The sequence below is a fragment of the Barbatula barbatula genome, assembly GCF_947034865.1.
Source record: "Barbatula barbatula genome assembly, chromosome: 21".
Lineage (NCBI taxonomy): Eukaryota > Metazoa > Chordata > Actinopteri > Cypriniformes > Nemacheilidae > Barbatula > Barbatula barbatula.
This window is the reverse complement of record NC_136784.1, coordinates 9,281,071-9,299,273: the sequence shown is the minus strand read 5'-3', so window position 1 is coordinate 9,299,273 and position 18,203 is coordinate 9,281,071.

Below are 18,203 nucleotides of genomic sequence, written 5' to 3'. Positions count from 1 at the left end.
TATAGTAATCATAACACAGAGAGAACATTATAGTTGCAAACCTTTATCTTTATACACAGATTAAGAATCTGTAAATGGCAACGGTGTCGTGAACGTGGAGAGTGGACGTGGTGGAAGAACCCAAGTGCAGGCAGACACGGGGATGAAGGGGTTAAACAATAGACTTTAATAACAAAACAGATACAAAACAAACACCCACGATGGGGGAAAACACTACCTAGACTAACTACGAAAAACTGCAAACAAATTCTTCCCACAAGGGCCGTAAACATAAACAACTAGAACTTAAAACAAAGAACTTGGAAACAAACATATAATCTGCAAGACCATGACAGGAAACAAGTACAACGAACGAGCACAAGACAATAGACAAGAGGGCAATATATAGGTAGACTAACAAAGGAAATAACGAAGGGCAGGTGTGGGTAATGAGACACAGGAGGAAAGCTATACTAGAAACGAGAGGGGCGGGGCCAAATTACGAGACTGGAGAGAACACATATTATGACCTGATTGACAATAATATGTCTCTCTCCACATAAAAGACGTGGGTCTGTCATGATTCTGCCCCTAGACCAGAAAATCAAGACAAGAGTAGGCAGAATCATGACAGAACCCCCCCTTAATGAACGCCCCCTGGCGTTCACCAAGGGAGCACACTAAGAAGACAAGACCGACTGGGAAACAGACAACAAACAACAAAACATTGCAAAAGAAATTAGGGGGAGACAAGAATACATGATAAACGGGTTGGGGTGACATAATAAAAATAACAAACAAGGGAGGGGGGGGGAGGGGGAACAACAAAGTTCATGGGGGGAACACATGAGTCCATGGGGGGAACAGTCTCTGTCTGTGACGCTCGAGAGCGCGAAGTCCCAGGGGACTTAGGGGACAAACTGGGGGGCGGCGCTCGAGAGAGCGCAGTCCCAGAGGCTCTGGGAGGGACTGGCTGAGACACCGGCTGGAAGGCCGGCTGAGACACCGGCATCGGACCTGAGACCACCGGACCTGGCACTTGACCTGAGACCACCGGACCTGGCACTTGACCTGAGACCACCGGACCTGGCACTTGACCTGAGACCACCGGACCTGGCACTTGACCTGAGACCACCGGACCTGGCACTTGACTTGAGACCACCGGACCTGGCACTTGACCTGAGACCACCGGACCTGGCACTTGACCTGAGACCACCGGACCTAGCACTTGACCTGAGACAACCGGACCTGGCACTTGACCTGAGACCACCGGACCTGGCACTTGACCTGAGACCACCGGACCTGGCACTTGACTTGAGACCACCGGACCTGGCACTTGACTTGAGACCACCGGACTTGGCACTTGACTTGAGACCACTGGACTTGGCACTTGATTTGAGACCACCGGACTTGGCACCACCGGACTTCCAGCCGCCCTCCGTTGCCTCTTCTTCTTCAGCCGCGCCACCCGCCTGGTGGCAGGCTGAAGGAATGACGAGAAGGGAACGGCGGCTCGGGATTGGAGGCCTCGGACGAGGACCCCCAGGACTCCCGTCTTCCCCGCTTGCCACCAAGGCTGACTACGGTTGGGGAGGCTGTAGGTGGTGGTGCTGAGCTCCCCCGGGTGACCACACCCAGGACACAGTGCTCCGGGACAGACGCCAGACCGGAACGAGAGGCTGGGCAGCCACTGGAAGAGAAGCCTCTACCTAGCTCCTCTCGACGCTGCAGCCGCTCTACCAAGTGCGGGAACGGCTGATACACCATCTCCTCCCGCTCCGGAAAAGGTGGAGGATCGTCCATCCCAGCCACAAGGTATGCCCGGACCAGCACATCGGGAACGGAGGCCTTCCTGGCCTCAATGTCCCGGGCGTAGTCCAGCAAGGGACGCTGGCACTGGGCAGGGAATGGGCCTCCTCCGGCGTGGGACTGGGAGATCATATCCTTCCACCACTCGGGATTGGAGGTGCACGGCCATCGGGGAACGGTTGCACTGTCCATGGGTGCCTGCTGGGTTCGGTTGTGGCTCGTTCGTTCTGTCGTGAACGTGGAGGTTGGACGTGTTGGAAGAACCCAAGTGCAGGCAGAGACGGGGATGAAGGAATTAAACAACAGACTTTAATAATAAAACAGATACAAAACAAACACCCACGATGGGGGAAAACACTACCTAGACTAACTACAAAAAACTGAAAACAAATACTTCCCACAAGGGGGGCAAACATAAACAACTAGAACTTAAAACAAAGAACTTGGAAACAAACATATAATCTGCAAGACCATGACAGGAAACCATGACAGGAAACCATGACAGGAAACCATGACAGGAAACCATGACAGGAAACCATGACAGGAAACCATGACAGGAAACCATGACAGGAAACCATGACAGGAAACCATGACAGGAAACCATGACAGGAAACCATGACAGGAAACCATGACAGGAAACCATGACAGGAAACCATGACAGGAAACCATGACAGGAAACCATGACAGGAAACCATGACAGGAAACCATGACAGGAAACCATGACAGGAAACCATGACAGGAAACCATGACAGGAAACCATGACAGGAAACCATGACAGGAAACCATGACAGGAAACCATGACAGGAAACCATGACAGGAAACCATGACAGGAAACCATGACAGGAAACCATGACAGGAAACCATGACAGGAAACCATGACAGGAAACCATGACAGGAACATATACAACGAACGAGCACAAGACAATAGACAAGAGGGCAATATATAGGTAGACTAACAAAGGAGATAACGAAGGGCAGGTGTGGGTAATGAGACACAGGAGGAAAGCTATACTAGAAACGAGAGGGGCGGGGCCAAATGACGAGACTGGAGAGAACACATATTATGTCCTGATTGATAATAATATGTCTCTCTCCACATAAAACACGTGGGTCTGTCATGATTCTGCCCCAGACCAGAAAATCAAGACAAGAGTAGGCAGAATCATGACAAATGGGTATCTTGTAAAACAGTTTGTTGTTAAATCAAATGTTAAATTAATAGGACAGTCACATGATATACATCCATACAGAGCTAAAATACCATTTACTATAATCTTTATATTTTAAAAGTGCTGCATTACCATTACCCTTTAAATGGTGCAAATTGACAATTGAAAATCCACACAATGGAAACACATACATTCATTTGAAAAATTAATATTTCGTAAAACTGCATTTACAAGTCACCTGATCATTCTTTAAAGACGTGAAATCGTTATTATCAACATTTCATCTGTAATGAAAACCAGGCTACTGAAGGACAGAAGCTTGTCACCATAGGCACATTTAAAGACACAGTTTTCTGTCATGTTCATGTACACCTTTCACAAATTATGATAGAATATTTGTGTCAGGCTGAAAGGTGAGCTTTCTTGTAGGTTGTATTTGAATTAATTTCACTCGCAAACAACATTAAACCCTCCCAGTCATACAGAAACTCTGAAACTCATCTCTCACAGGATGTGATCCAGGCTCCCCAACAGAGCTGCAAGTAATTATCCTTCAATCAAGCTCTTCGGCACCTCCACAGGGAAGATCCGTAATTACACCACCGCCACTCTGGCCTGCTACGGCCGCCACCCGCAATGACAACATTAAGGCACAGCGGACAGGATTTCCTTTGAAATTAATGAATGGTAAATAATTACTCTACATACATGAGAGCTGCTGGCTGAGAACAGGAAGAAAGGTAAGAAATACAATTAGACAACCTAGACACCACCAGTGGCAGAGGAGGGCAGGGACGAGGAAGACATAGAGGAACTCATTCATGGCCTGCAGGGACTCTGCTATGTGTTTGCTGAGACTGAACACTGCTTACTTCTGCGCTGAGAACCGCCCCACTGTCAACTCCACAGTCCTCATTCATTTATGAAGAGAATCAAGAGCATTGCTATCTCAAGAGACCCTGTGTACCTCACATTAGCACATCAAAGACTCTCTTATTTCTGATTCCATCTAAAGTAATTGTTAAATGAACATTGTTAACTGCTGACAGATGCTTGGATATTGAAGAAAAGAGGAGCTACGTTCAGAAGGGGTGATGGTGTGATCAAAGGTATGGAAATATCTTCAAAAAACAGGCTTGGTGTGGGAGGAGCTTTGACACTACTGAGCAGGTGGTACTTGGGCGATGGCTACCAAATTGGCATCGGAAGATGTCTGCAGTGAAACATTGCTATGGACGATGACACCGCCCTGTGACGTAATAAAGTGAGGACAAGGCATGAGCTGCGCAGAGACACATCCTCTTTATTATAAAGTTATATAAAGTCAGGCGGGTCTGTGCAAACTGCACATCCTCTACAATGCAAGCTCCACGGTTATAAAGTCAGGCCAGTCTTTTCTGTACAGTACAAGGTTTCCTTTCCCGCTTCAACACCACTATAAAAGTGTGCAGGATGCTTAACGGATGGACTTGTGTCTTTCTTCCTCGGCTAGGGCCATCTGTTCCATTCCAGGTAACGTTGGCTTTAACTCTCTGGCCCGCCGTTACCCAGCTCGCAACACAGAGCAGCAAGAAGCATTCAAGTGACGAAAGTGAAATATTTGTTGGAATCATGTTGCCGGCTCAACCCCAACCAAATATGCTCTTTTTGTGATTTGGGCGGGGTGGAAGGAGTCAGTTAGACAAGCAAATCTATGTCTAGAAAATGAGGGAGAAAAAGACGTTTGAAAAGACTGCAAAACGCAAACTTCTCAAAACTCATTTCACAGTGCAAGATTTTGACAAAATATTTATAACGATAAATATGCATATACTGTAAAATTTTCAGTCTATCCGCTTGTGTATCTTAGGGATTCCCAAAGTAGGGGTCGGGACCCCACCATACACTTATGGTGTACACATTTATGAAAAGTAAATTTGAGATATGACTAAATAAATAGTGCCATTAATGGCTGTAAAAATACGACCTCCCCCAGAAATTGGAGGGTGCTTGGACCCAGAAACTGTATTATTTATGTTACAACTTAACATGCAGATATACATGACAGGTATTTATGACAGGTATACATGACAGGTATACATGACAGGTATGCTTTTTAAACACCAACTACTGGCCAGAAATTCAGTATATATTTTTATTTTAGCAGATTTGTTTGTTTGCTAAGGAATTCCTTTTCTGTATGTAAAAACACCCTTAAAGTATGAGAATTCCTCCCTGTGCTTTATAAATATTGTCCGAGCAGTGTCTAATTACCCTCATGCTGTGTGCGCCCACTTCAACAATCAAGCTCATTAGGACACTCACTCCACAGGGCCATTTTTCAATTCCTACCTTTTAATTTAATTAGAGCTAAAGGGCAAAGACAAGTCACCTAGACGTTAGTTAAAGCCATTCACAATGGATCAATTTCACATGTGGGTGCTGAAATCCTAATTTGCAAAGTTAACAATGACATTACAAAAGAATCACAGGGAATGGTTAGGTTAGATTTGATCTAACACAGGGATGAAAGAATCACAGGGACCTGAACAGTTGAACAACTACAAAACTTCAAATTCAAATCCAGACTGTTATTTAATTTATTGTGGTACAGTTCACCCAAAACAGAACTTATTATTTATTTCAAAATTTTGTCAACCTCTTGTCATTTCAAACCTGTATGACTTTCTTTCTTCTACAGAAGACAAAAGAAGTGTTTGAAGATCATTAACTACTAAATAACATTGGTCGCCATTGACTTGCGTTGAATGGACTCAAAATACTGTTCTCAAAATACATTTTTACCTTTCCCCAAAAGAAAGTCATATACAGATGGTAAACTATCCCTTTAACCTGTATGCATATGCTGCATAGTACATATTTAGTGTAGTTTGCTTGAAACCGTGTTGAAATGTAAGTGTTATTGTCTTCCAGACCATTTGTTTTTCCTTTTTAGATGTGTTCTTTTCCTTTCAATAATTTGCATTTGGATTATTTACATTGCACATGTTTCTTTGTAGAAATGGTTGTGGATGAAAATCCCAGTAATTGAGCAGATTTTGAAATACTCAGACCGGCCCGTCTGCCACCAACAACCATGCCACGCTCAAAATTGCTTAAATCAACTTTCCCATTCTGACATTCAGTTTGAAGTTCAGGAGATTGTCTTGACCAGGACCACACCCCTAAATGCATTGAAGCAACTGCCATGTGATTGGTTGATTAGATAATTGCATTAATGAGAAACAGGTGTTCCTAATAATCCTTTAGGCGAGTGTCTATCAGACCATGTTAAATAAATACTTCATAAACCGAGGTTAAAGTCTTGTAAAACTTAATCCAAATGTCAACAACAAAACATAGCACTACTTGAGACATGAGAGGGTATCAACCCTCATCGCCATGTTCATGCTCTTCTAATAAAGACACACCATTCTCTTTTCTCTAAAGAGTATGTTAAAGTGTGCGTTGCATCGCTTTTACCAGAGGTTTCTATTTTGTTCTTTCTAAGGCTCTTCTTGTTCCTCAAAGCCCTTCATTCACCTTCATCACTGGTTTCTCACCACACCATGTAAGCCAGCAACAACCACAGTTTCAAAAACAATCTGGTGGAACTGCCTAGCCTCGAAAGAGGTTCATGAAGGTATATTAATATAAACGATTTATGGTGTTTTGTTTTGACATCACATGCAATGTTATTTAATCAGATGTAATTTGCTACATACATCAGTCAAATGTTAATCTTACTAGCTAATCTGAGTTTAATGCAGTGTCATTTGTCACGGGGATGGCAACGTCAATATTCTTTGTTTCAGTGAACATTTTGTCTTTGATTTAGAGTTCAATCTCACCCTGTTCAGGGTTCAATATATTTTTTCTTAAAGAGGCTTGTCAGCATTGTTTCTAAATTCACATATTTTATTATTATTATAAAATTGTTTAAATGTGCCCCTGAAATATGGTTGCAAAGCCTGACACAATGTTAAAGAACAAGCAAATGTCTGTCATGACAGTCCCACAGATTTTTGTGGAAGCACATGGCTATGTGCTCTTTTGACCCCGCCCCCTTGTTTCCTCGGCTTGCTTCCCGCCAGTGTTTCATTCCCCACACCTGCCTATTGTAATTATCCCATGGTAGTTCCCTATTTAATGCCCTTGTGTGTGCCGTGCCGTGCGCTTGCAACGTTTGTGCTTACATTGTGTCCTAGTTCCCGAATACCTAGTCCAGTCAAGCGCTTTTAAAGTGGGTTGTGTAGTTTATCTCGGTTTCTCTGTTTTTGCACCCATGTGAGAAGTCTTTGTTTTCTAGTTCTTCTTTCTCCTGCTTGTGTTTTGTCCCACCGTGGGTCTTTTGTTTGTAATAGTTTGGAGTATTGCACCTGCCGTCTGCTTTTGGATTCTCCTCCCTGGCTTGTCCAAACAATGACATTGTCTTAATTTTATAGACCGCTTCGCAAAATGTAAACTCTGGCCCAGAAAAACTTCCAGTTTCATTTATTTCTTTTAAAATAATTTATACGTGTTTAAGTCTTATATAGAATTAAAGTTATTCCTTTAACATCTTGATTTGGTTCTGTTCAACCATTTGTGTGTTAAAACAAACTGAAACATGTAGTTCTGATCAGAAAGCAATTTCATACAATTTAAATGTGTAGCATGATTAAGAGAAACTAGACAAGATTGAAAAGGGCGGGCCGGAAACAGACTGCTAATTTGAAGTCGCAACAGAGATATGAAACTTGCAGCAGTTTCCTGTAGTTTGTCAATTTGTGTCACCGTGGCAAAGCAACATGTGCCTGGTAATACAGAGGACCACGCTAATGCAGATCAACACTCTTCTCCTTTCAAGCTTCATTTGTTTGACTCTGAAAACTGTGTCTGTTTTTCTACACTGCTACAGCAACATTGACACTTCTGGAATGAAGTCACATGAAATTATCATATTTTATGAAAGTAAACTGATACTGTTTATTCTTGTACAGGATCCACGGAATCTTCTGATGGATTTAAAGCATGTCCAAACAGGATAAACACATGCACAAATAGATAAGCAAACAGCCTCCTACATAATGTTTCATTTGATCTAAACCGCTATAACAAATTTACCATGTAGCATTACCATATGCCATATGTAATTATATACCATTGTGAAGCAGTCTTGCTACTCATAGAATGCTAATGATAGCAATAATACTGTGACACAAATGATTGATAATACAGGTCTCTTAAGCCTTGATAAATCTAATCATAATTGGTCAATCTAATAATGAATCTATCAAAGTTTAAAAAGTCGTATACAATTGTAATAGCTATTTGAGTCATAATAATCCTATTTAGTTTCAAATATGACAGTAAGATATTGTAACAATTTGAAGGAAAATAATGTGTGATATTATCATAACAAAGACAAACAAACATGGCACACAAGCTAAAACACAAAACCATCATGACATGTAAACAATTGTTCACCCTCTTGTCATTTGGAATGTATTACTTTATTGCTTACACAGAACAATAAATAATATGTTTTGAAAAATGTTGGTGACACAACTGAACAAAATATAAAACATTTCGTGAAACAAAAGATTTGCACGCATACAGATCTCAAAAAGTACCTGTTATTCACTGACAGAGATTCAATGAAACACCCAAGGTCCAGGCATAAGATGCCATTTGTTCTGTCCTAGTTTAAACACACAAGGTCACTTTTTGAAGGCTGCACAGCGTTGGGTTCAAATCAGGTTGCAGGCAAAACACAGAAAAATCACAGAGCTGTCGACGCCTTCATTCCAAGGGCTCATGCATTCCACGGCGTGCTAAATATTTAGACATTTTGACAAACAGCCTGTCAGCAAAAGTCAGCGGTGAGCTGCAAGACCAACAAACACCCAGCCAGAGCAAAGTTAAGAATCCATGTTCTGCCTCATCTTTCACCCAATGGAACAATTCTGCCAAGTACACAGGCTTTATTAAAGCAGCTCAGAGCAGCGGATTCAGCCTCTGCATCAAACAGAGTCATTGATGGGAAGGGAGGATAGAGATGGGCCGAAGACATGAATCAAATGGTAAAATATGAACTGATCTCTTGACGGCTCATTACGCAGGCTGAAAGATTTCCATAACCTTTTGCCTCTCATTGTAAGGTTTGTATGTATTCACACTGGGTCAGAAAAAATTACTGCAATCATTATATTACAGAAACTTCTAAAGAACTCTGGCTGTAGGATACTTTTTTACAACAAGTAGGAGACTAAGGATCAACATTACGTTTTGAAAGACTCGCAAACAAAAGGCCTTTTGCAGGAGCACACTTCAAAGCTTCATTTTCTAAAGCTGCAGTTTAGGCTATTCTGTCTTCATTGTCTGAATTAAAATATCCAAAACATAAATTAAACAGGCTAAACACAGTACATTTAAAGTCAAATTACACAAGATACTATTTATTTTCCTTATGGTTTTGAGGCATAAATCTAACGGAGTAAGATTTCATGAGTGTTAGTATTTTTTTCCGTACTGTACTTTAAAAAGATGTTGAGGCTCTTGTTGGTGATAATGAATGGAATATTTTTCCTTGTTGTATATGTCAAAACAGTACAAAATGATCCTGCTTCAATATATGTAACATCAAATCAAAAGTAATCCAAATGTGATTCAAGAGTGAGCTTTAAGCATTTGATGTTTGGTCTTGGACCCATTCTGATTGTCATGGTGTCAGTTACCAGCAGGTTTACAGGGAGAACATCTTCATCATTGTCTGCTTTCAGTATTTGGCCTTTGTGCGGGTTCAATACAATAAATAAATGCACCTGAATGTGCTTATCTATATCTATATAATATCTATACCTTTGTAAGTAAATGAATATGTTTGTAAGGGCCTGCTTTTTCTCATTAGATCTTTTGATTGTACACATGTGGACACATACACATTATTTATGTTAAATGTAGTTGCCTAGGTAACACAGATTGTATTTTGCTTTAACTCTTCGCTTTACTATGTAGGTTTTAAGCGTCTGCTTATTTAAAAAAAATAATGAGTTGTAAGCGTCTGCTTATTCTCTTGTCTTTAGTCTCTCATCTCCAGAGCATCTTAGTAATATTGGACCATTTAAACAGACATTCATTCTTGACATGTTTCATGAATGAGGCTAAGCATTGCAAATATACTGTTTTATTGAATACAGGAACACAAAGAAGTCAAACATCATTGCAGCTCTACCAAATCCTGTACAGCAGGTTTGTAGTAAATACATTGTCTCTTGTTCACTGTAAATTGTTGTCAGATAGTCCCACAGTCTCTAAGAACGTCAGAAAAGATGTGTCCATAAGGTTTGTTTCTGGTACAGCTCGACTGAAGCATAATAAGAATTATGACCATTACAATGTCTCAACCATACTCTAAAACTTTGCTTTAGTTTTGCAGCAGGTTTGCCAGTAACTTAGAGTATGTTTACACAATATAAAACGGAAACATTTTTCGTTTGCATTTTTTAAAGTTCCACGTATCTTACGTGGATCCGGGAAACTGAATTAAAACGATGTATTATTCATGCCAGGTCAGCTGATGGCACTGTTGCACTATAAAGAAACCCTACGTGCTTACGCACATCCGCATACACAGTTTTAATCTAAAAAGTGCTCTTAATACACTTTGTCAGCGTGTATGTATGTTTATAGTAGTATGCATATAAATACTATGTCTCCACTGGTTGTAGTGGTGCAGCAAATCTACTTTATGCTTAAGAAATGTTAGTATGTCACGTGGCACAAACATGCAGCATGGATGCCGTCATTATTGTTTGAGGAATACTCGCGTATGCCTACAGACTGAATGCATTATACGCATGTGATTGACGTCATCATTGTTGGGAAATGCCGCCTTCAGAGTTCACAAGGAAACGATAATGTCGTTGTTTTCAAAAACTTGCCCCTTGAGACCAGTCCCCAAAACGCAGTTTTTAGTTGAAAACGGTCTCGTGTAAACAGCCTCTTACTTTACATTTATTTTACAATTTAGTTTTAAACATTAACTAACATATTTCTTACATTTTCTTTCCTGAAAAAAGACTAAATATCTTGGGTCAGTTTTCTTGCTATGTAAAAATATTTTTACAAAAAACAAGACAAAAAGGCGACGAAAGAATGTATTTTTTGCAGTGTTGCTGAGCCAGTCTCTTCTTGGTCATTTTGAATATCAAAAGTCAAGGGGTTTTAATTTTGGTTACAGTAAAGTTTAACTCAAATAGAAAACAGTACTAATAGTAAAGTAATTAAATCTACAGTAAGTTACTGGCAAACCTGCTGTGAAACTCCAGTAAAGTTTTACAGTGCATGCGTTATTCTAACCAGCTGAACACTAATAAGCGGCAAAGAAAAAAGAAACAAATATATAAACACTGTGACCAATGGAATTTGTACATGGCTAAAGGAGGAGAATTCAATGGAATCAAAGGTGACACTTGCACAGAGGAATTATGCAAATGCTCTTACGGCTCAAGATTTAGAACAACACAGAACAAAAACATGTTTACACTTGCATGTATGCCCACAAAACAAATCATATGGCACTTGCTTTTCACTTAAAAAATATTCCAAACAGCATTGAGTTGTATTGACACCAACCACTGACATTCTAAAAATATATTTTTATGTGTTCCACAGAAATAGAGTATAGGTTTTTGAATGACATGAGGGTGAATACATGATGACAGAATTTATATTTTGCAGTGAACTATCCTTTTAAAACAGAAACATTTACTGGAGAAGCTAAATTCTTGTTCAAACTACTTGTTTAAAATAAAATTATATAGAATTAAGATAATTTTTTATTTGCATTTTCTAATTATCTAACAATGGTTGCAGGGGTTTAGGTTAACATGGCCAATGAGGTAAGAAAAATATTCAACATGATTGGAATGAAGAGGTTTTTGCACCTTTAGTCCTGTTCTATACTATCAAGTTATTTGAAGGCTATTTGGTTGTTTTTACCACTGATTTCTTTTTTGCACTTGTGTGTAGCCTAAAACAATTCACCTTATGTGGGAATAAAAAACTTTTTGGAGCATTGGTCATTTGAGAACAGTTTTCACAATTGCCTCTTAAAAAGTATTCAGCAAAAGTTATTGCATCAAGTAATTGCTCTGTAAATTTTAGCAATGCTCTGCTGGAGACAAATAGAAAGCTTTAAAGCCTTTGCAGCCATCAATGCCATCAGCTGTACACTTTCTGTTAGGTCTGGATGACATGGTGAGTAAAAAAATCAATCCATGCGCCACCGTCATGCAAGAATTAGTAAAATCACATTGATTTAAAGTCAAGTAGGAAGTTTGATGTTGGCGGTGTTGCTTCAGGTTTTGAATAAGGACGTTAGTTATGCCCATTTGTACCTAACACAGTGCTTCAGCAGTGCCACGAGGCAGTGTGGGCTTAGTTAAGCGCTAGCTGACCAACTCTTAGTAATGAATCATTCATCAGAAACATATAACACTTCCTCAGTCTGGTACCTGATCTGTGTGCAAAGCCATCTCCGCACGCTATCCATTATTAAACATAGAAGCACAGTACATGAATAAGCAAACGTGTAGAAGAACATAAAACGCAACCTGTTGTGTTTTACAGAAAAGGACAGAGGTTGAAGTGATATAATGGGATAGTTCACCCAAAAATGTAAATTATTTGATAATTTACTCACCCTCAGGTCACATCTAACCTGTATGACTTTCTTTCCACTGCAAACACAAAAGAAGATATTTTGAATATGTTGGTAACCAAACAAGATTGCCCCCCCCCCTTGACTTCCAATGTCTGGACACAAGACCAGTAAGACATTTCTTCAAGTCTTTTGTGTTAATGAAAGAGTTACATACAGGTTTTGAATGGCATGAGAGTAAAGAAACGATAACATCATTTTCATTTTTAATGAACTATTCATTTATGAATAATTGTTGGTACATAAAGGTACAAAATGCTGTAGCACAAATCATGTATTCATGTTGAAATTGCAAGTTTAATTTTGTCAAACTTTAAAACTAAAGCTAAAATCCCCCCATTTTTCTCTATCGCATATTTCAAAATGTTTGGTTTGGTTTAGTTTGGTGTGTCAAAAGTTGTCCAAGTTAGTGCAAATTTAATCACACCATGACGACCTTTATACCAAGGTGTTTGCTCACGAGCTAACGAAATGCAAATATTTGTATATTTATACAGGTTTCTACTTTATACCAAAGGGCAAGACTTGCAGATTCACTGTGCTTCCTTAAGCATGAACATCTAGTTCCATTTTTGTATGTTCACAAATGCCACCAGTGACCTTTCCAGGATTTGACTGAGAAGCAAAATGTGAAGTGGCAGGTAATTACTCATGTGTGATGGCTCCCTGTCAATCTCCCCTCCGCAAGCCATTGTTAGTTCGCCCTATTTCACTTCATGTTCTTTTCTTGATGCACATTTCTTTAGGGTACATAATTAACATTCTTGTTCTTTGTCTGGCCTGATACAGTCACATTGGCAATTGCCTATATGACTATACAGAGCAGAATTTGTATGTACAGTAAAAACTAAATAACATAAACTTTTAAAAAGGCAACAACACCTTATGCTTTAACCTTCAGAGCATTTTTTCAGTCTCGTAATGAACTTGTATGCAAACACATATTCTGGCTAAGCCCTTTTAACTTTTTGTCAACATAACTGCTCTTCGTCCCCGATGGGCGCTCAACTCTTCGACTCCGCTACAAAGGCAGAAATTTGCAAATGTAAAGAGTGCCTCTCCCCAGGGCACCAATTAAAATCCTTTGGCTGAACGAAGGCATGAATTCCATCTTTTGGTTGCTTTTTCCTCCATGCAACTTGCAACAAACTCTTGAAAACTGCACAATAGCAAGTTATTAAAAGCCCTGATAGAGATGGAGGAAGATGCTATTAGTCACGCATTAGGCTTAAATTATGGAATCATTTCCGAATTTATAATCAAATATCTGGTGCTTGGGAATCATTATCATATTCTTTGCATGAACTTGAAGCGAAGTGCATCCAGCGGACTGAGGCGGACGAATGGAAATGAGATTTTACACACGGTGCCATTTCAATTCCAGTGAACAGCAGACCTTCATACTCGTCATCTGGCTGTGCTCCCTAAATCAGTTTACCACGGAATGGAGTGCTGCAGGTTTTAATAAACTGAATATCCAGCATTTATTCGCATTGGACAGGGCAGACCAAGACAACTATGAGCACGACTGCAGGCAGATGTATCACTCAAAATAATTGTTTGGCCTGTTGCCTTAAATCTGAGGAGGACAAAGACAAGATGACAGCAGGTGGCTGTGCAACCTGGTTTTTGATTTGAGAGAAAGAATCCTGCTTTTCCATCAAAGAGACAAAAAACTTGTTGGTGGAATTTTTCACAGCATCTGTCTCTGGATGTCCATCATCCTGCATAAAAAATCAGCCACGTGGGATTATCCAGTGATGGAGAGCGTGAGGGTCAATGATTCAATCAACTTTTAATTTCAGTTGCTGATTGTTTGGATACAAATGAGAAGATAATTTCGAGGGAAGCCGTTTGTTGGTGTATCCAGTGGCAACAGCAAAAAAGCTATATATTCTGGAACATTATGCAAATCAAAGTTCCATTACTTTTCCAACAGACTAGCAAAGGTTCTTCATACTGAACATTGTGTTGAAGTTTATCATTTTGATGATGTTAATACTTTCTGTGCAAAGACAGTTATAAACAAGTAATTTGTTACTCGTAGTTACCGCAGTGCTGTGTCACTATTAAAACTTTAGCAATATAACTTTGTGCAATGTGTAATGTAATATAGTGTCTTATATAACTGCCGTTCTTCTAACACTTCATGATTTCGTAAATCATTATTATTAGTCACCTGCAAACCTCCCATAATCCCTTGCACCCGATCATTACCATGGTTGCACTCACACCTGAACCTCATCCCCTGGACACTATGCCCTGTCTTTTGTTGTGTGGTCAAGTCTTGTTGTATTATGTTCCGTACTCTAGTCTATCTAGTTGGACCGATCTTGAGTACCTGTGGATATTACCTGTCGCATGGTTATTCACCTGTGGATGTTAACCTGTTACCTGTCTTCTGTTAATCCTATGATAAACCCTGTGAACTTCAGTTCTCCATGTGGCATCATGCTTCATCCTTCAGTGTTACATCACCCTTTATGTTTGTCAGATATTTTCCAAATAAAAAGTAGTGCTTGTCAATTTTGACAGCACAGTATTTCGGCATTTAAAAAGTACAGTGTTTTGTTCCATTTTTTTCCGATAATTTGGACCTCTGATGTTTCGGAAGGACACTTGCGGTTTTTAATATGATTTTTGTGTCTAGTACAAAGGAAGAATAGATTCATTCATCAACCAACCCAACACAGGAGCCTTCAAAAATGGCTTGAGGTTTGGCCGTCCAGTGACAAATGGGACAAGGCAGACATCATTAACAAATAGACAGCGCTATTCAATTTTATTGAATAACCTTCCCGTTTTCCTGCAGTTTTGAATAGTGCCACAGAAGTGGTGCACAAATTGCACAAACCCTGCCCTTGAGTGTCAAATTTAGGGAATACGGATATTCTGGGGGGAGAAATCAGTGTTGTTGTGTCCGTTGGATGGCACTGCTTGATATTTGGTTTCATGAAATTCATTTTTATAGCCATGCGGAGGGGTTGAAAAAATGATGCAGGGTCATCCAGTAAAGTGCTGAGCAAAGAGAGAGAGAGACTAAATCCAACTTTAAATCCATTTCTGATATCAAGAGAAAGAACAGTACATCTTGGCTGCTGTTGGAATACAGTGGAAAACCAGCTTGACTCAAGCTCCTTCAGCCTGAATCACACTCTGTCCCAAGTGATCAATTTTATGATTCATGCTTGTGCTGCAACATCCTCTCAACTAACAGAAAACGTCTTGTATCCGCAGTCTACACAGTTCATAAAATCTGCAGTGCAAAATATAGTTTGAAGTTTGAGCTTAAGAGGAAGAGAAGAAAAATATATTATAGTCAGCATGACCGCAGTCAATAAATATCACAGACATGTTTGCTATTTGTTTTTCGTCAGAAGGGCTTTAAATTTGATCTGGGGATTGTGCAACAATATCAGATTTTAGCTGATATATGATCCTACTTACAACAGCTATAGCTGCACAACATAATCAGATGTGGTGATTTCATCTAAAGGCAATGATGCAGGGTCGCTTATCACTACAGTAAAAAGAAATGATCAGTTCATGGCAATAATTTACCTATACTTCAGATTGCATTATATGGGATTAATATGGATTATCATCAGTGCTTAAACCTGTGGTCAATAGCCCAAGTAAATACAAGAGAAAAGATACTGTGTGTTATCTTTTACCATCAGACAGAAAGCTAGATTGCAGTTATACCCCATGCAATGTTAAAGGAATCGTTCACCATCCTTTTTTCACCCTTGTGTGGTTTAATACTTACAATAGAAATTAATGAGTTTTCAAGTTACTTTCAAGTTAATGAGTTGAAACAACATATACACACTAACTTCATGTTATATACTTACAAACATTCCTTAGCATCTCTTGGTCCTCATAGTATGACTGTTTCAAATATCTTGTAATCATCCCCCTGTGGCCGAAAAAAACGACCTCCTACATCATTATCTTCCATGCCAGTTGGAATCCAGGTGAGGTCAGACTCAAGGGAAGGCATAACGTTTGTAGGAATCCCCATCTGCATGACCGCTGCTGTTTATCTTTCCCTAGCACCTTTGAAGCCATTTGCCAGAATTTGAAAAGAAAATTCACTGAGAGGTGTGACCGAAAGCAAAGTCCGTTTACGAAAGTCACACAGCGCCTATGTTTGCAATGCCTTATACTAAGACCTCAGAACTATATTTTTAAATGGGGGAAGACATGTATATCTTAAATGCAAAAATCATAAATGAAGTGACCAACAATTAAAGGTACCCAAAAATACAACAAGTTGTTACAAACCTGTATACATTTTTTGGTTCTGTTGAACACAAAGAAAGATATTTGGAAGAATTATATCAACAGAGATTTGTGTGGCACCATTGACAACTAGGAAAAAAAAATTGAATACTTTTTTTCCTTTAAGCACACAAGAAGATATTTTGAAGAATTTAGGAAAACGACAGTTCTGGGGCACCATCGACTACAATTTTTTGACTACCCCAGAAACCTCAGTTGCAAACATTCTTCTAAATATATTTCTTTGTGTTCAACAGAACAAACTAATTTATTCAGGTTTGAAACTACTTGAAGGTGAGTAATTTATGATGACAACATTAAATGTTTGAGTCCCTTTAAACCACCCTTTAAAATCACATTGTATTGTTTTAAATGTCCTGCAGGGGTGAGTTTATCCGATTATTTATATTGTGCAGCAATAATGTAACAGTTAAATGATTGTGGTTGTATGTGGAAATGCAATCTCAGGATGAGACTACCTGACTACTGACTGTTGTTGTTTTAAAAAGTTTTGGTTGGTTTGACAGCAATCTGCTGTGCTGTAAGCTATATCAATAACAATACTCATAAAAACATGCTTGAAAACTGTCATAGCTGAATTGATTGCAAAGTGCATGATAAAAAGACTATAACTTTGAAAAACAATATTTAAGACAGATTTTGAAGACTTTGCAGCATAAGAAGACTGACAGATTTGTGGACTAAACTTGTCAAGCGCTCCGAAAATCCCTGATTGATCATCATTTGTCATTCTTCTCAGAATTCAACAAAGGAACCACACATCACTTTTCACTTGGGAAACTAGGGTGGGGACGTGTTTCAGTCAAAATAAAGGATGTAAAACTTTGTGGGCAGATGGAAATTTGTGATAACTACCCTTGAGCCAGATGTATCATTATTTCCTCAGGGGTGGACGTGCACATTTCATCAAGAAATAAACATAGTGATCAAAACCACTTTAATCTTTTAGACTTCTGCAATTCGTAAGTAGGCTAGATATTGGAAGATTGTGCATTAGCATCATGCTTCTGTGTGCACATTTAATGAGCGTGCTCCGGACGTTCATTCAACTCATTTGAATTCACAAACATTCTCACTAAGATGCTCACTGAGGGTAAATCACACGTTATATAGTAATGAAAGTCCAGCATAGTATAGTATGATTAAAGAGCAATGCTTTCCACAGAACATTTAATGTGTAATAAAATAATTAAAGGTGAAGTAAGATGCCAGGCTCTCTTAGCATTTGTGTGTACTAAATATCCAAAGTTAGATGA